Below are 3,126 nucleotides of genomic sequence, written 5' to 3'. Positions count from 1 at the left end.
GAGAACACCTTAGATTATAATATAACACAGCTTACACAAAAAAATAACACCAAATAACATGATGATAATCTAAATTATATACTAAGTGAAGATGGAGATTTCTATTCAAGAGTTTTTTGTATTTTAGGTGAATTGAGGCATTATTATTCAATTTAAATTCATACATGTAAGAAACTCAAAAAAATGATAAACTATGAATATTTTACTGGATCTAACTTTTGTAATTTCATATAATATTTTTTTCGCGCTAGTCAAATTGGACTTATGGACTGACTTGGAATCCAAGGAGACCTTCTAGTGGTGTTGATCCTATAGATAACGGCTAAGTAGGATTTGATGTGAAAAAATCAAGGTGCATTGATGAGAAGCTAGTACAATTCTAAGTTCATTGATTAACACTCATTACTCGTCTCCATGTGGGAGAATATTTGCCTTCACTTTGGGACCAACCTATTTGGTTCCATAATCCAGCCAAAAGGCTATCTGATTCTTGATAATCTCAATTTTAGGGTTTAATTTGTCGTTGATAATTGAGATTATTCAATAAAAATATATTTTATCTTAGTTAAGAATACTTAGTTAGTGATTAGTACGGATCGTCTCCACAGGGAATGATGATTAAGGAATTAATATCTTATGCTAGAGATGATCAACGAGAGGATAGATGAGGTCAAGATTCCAAGATATGAGCTGGGGATATCGATTAAAAACAAGAAAGTTATGTGTTAATTTAACTTAAAGAAAAGAGTCAGTGAATGTGACATACACAATGATGGATGATGATATGAACGAGGATAGAGATTGGATGTGGAGTGGTATTTCATTGAATAATCTTCCTAGGAAATTCTAGTGAGGGCTAATACATTAGGAAATTCAAGTATTTCATTGAATAATCTTTCTAAAGTATCTGTCTTCTTAAATTGATGGCTTATTATGCTCAACTGTAAAATCCTTTTGGCTCTTCTAGTGAGAGCTGATACATCACAAAATTATCAGAAATTTATTCTGTGACACATCCATAACATCATCCAAGTATTTCAGTCAATCAGCTTCCTAAAATGTGTGTCTTCTTATACTCATGACATCCTTTTACCTATCCACACACATCGTCTCAGCAAACCTATGGATGCATACAAGTGAATACTGTTTCAAATCTCATGATTAGGGACACATTGGTGATATTGGATAACACAAATGTTTATACGTAAGGCATCTTTGTTATCTCCCACTAAAGAAACTGTTACAAAACTGTAAAATGAATAAACCTGGTTTGTAGTTAGGTATAATACCATCTTGGGATTATTATGGATAAAGTTTTTGAGTTTATGATGTTGGAACATTTCATCAATTCATATACATCCACTCATCAAATTCATCAATCTACATCCATCCATCTACGACTACTCGACATCATATTTTATCATATTATGATATTATATTATGATACCTCTCTTGCTATCATAATTGGCTTGATCATGACGGAATGTAAGGATTTATAATGGGTCTCCTTGAACTTATGCCATAATCTTGTTCTCAACATCAATTTGTTTACATCCACTTTATCACAATCATCAATCCACATCCATCCATCTACGACTACTCGACAACATATATCCATCTCATCCTTATTTAATTTATGTATTCACCATGCCCACTAATTCCACTTTTATAAATACTTATACATCATTGGTGTGTTATCTATCAATCAAGGAAATTTTTTGATGATTTTATAATGCATAATAATAGCCGATCAGGGTTTGATTGTTACCCTAAATAAATCCAAAAGTATCACATGAAACAATGACACATTGTTTTATGCATCACATGTTGGTGTCTTGACAAATCGATTGGGTTGATTCAGTCCATTGTTACTTACTCTATATGTGGAATACAGTTAGTTAGTAAATTTGATATATTGTTATTCAGCTTATAGTTTCATTATTTAGATTGGCACACGGGCCTAGAAGGTCACAAATGTAAGTTCAATTGGAGGTTGAAGAAAATACTAGAAGTGTCATGTTTTAATCCTTGAGTGCTCTCCCTTTCTGGTGTGGATTGAACGGTGATAATGAGACCATGTGGAACTATCTAGAGGTGGAATATCTACACAGCAAGAGATGACTCATTTGAGGTATCAAATGGTACAATACTTGACTCATACCTTGGCGACTAGATCATGGAAGTATTTTGTTTTAATTTAAAATTTCACATTTGATTTGTATTTCCTTTTCTGTGCAAATATCATATCAGAAGCATGGCAAAACCAACCATTTATAATACCTGAATCACATCTTATCACTAACAAATATGTGCACATTCATTTTTGTAGTACTCAATTGAGATGTAACAAATGTGCATACTATTACATGATAATTTTATAAAATATGGATTTTCAAAAGGTTAACCATAAGGCTTATTATTCTAAATATGCTAAATAAGCAATCGATAATCATACACTTAACAGATCATGTCAATAGGATTCTGATGAATTCAGTGAGACACATACAAAATCGTTGATTACAAAATAATTCATTAAGAAGCTATCAGTTTCTGGCTGAATCCATTTACCTCAATTTAAAGATCAGTGTTTATGTGTTCCATTTCAAATCAAATAATCAGAGAGCACTTATATTCCTTTCCTCTGTTAATCCCTTCATCATTCAACTGTATAAATACATCGCAATGAGATTTTGAGAAAGAATAAGTTAATCTTTTAAATGAAATTTCACTGTGAATAGAAATTAATTTTCAAATATTTCATGTTAATTTATAAATTTTAAACCATATGAAAACATGAAAGATCCAGATTTCAAGTAAAATTTCATTTTGGATCTATGGGTGGTCATGAAATATTTTAATCCAAGTGATTCTTGAATTCAATTATAGACATTTGTTATGAAAAATCAGCAACAAAAACCTGTTATATAATGTGAAATCCTATATAAATTCCATGCATCGGATTTAAAATAATATATGCGGTGGAAATAATTTTCATTATGCCAATTAAATGAATAATTAATTTTTTCATCATGCTTGATTAAAAAATATGTATAATTATCATAGAGTTAGCAAACTTGTACCAAGTATAATCTTACTAAGTTTAAGGCTATGTAGTAGGGAACAGTC

The sequence above is a fragment of the Wolffia australiana genome, chromosome 9 (assembly GCF_029677425.1).
Source record: "Wolffia australiana isolate 7733 chromosome 9, ASM2967742v1".
Lineage (NCBI taxonomy): Eukaryota > Viridiplantae > Streptophyta > Magnoliopsida > Alismatales > Araceae > Wolffia > Wolffia australiana.
The sequence above is the reverse complement of the archived record's forward strand: the minus strand, read 5'-3'. Positions refer to the sequence as shown.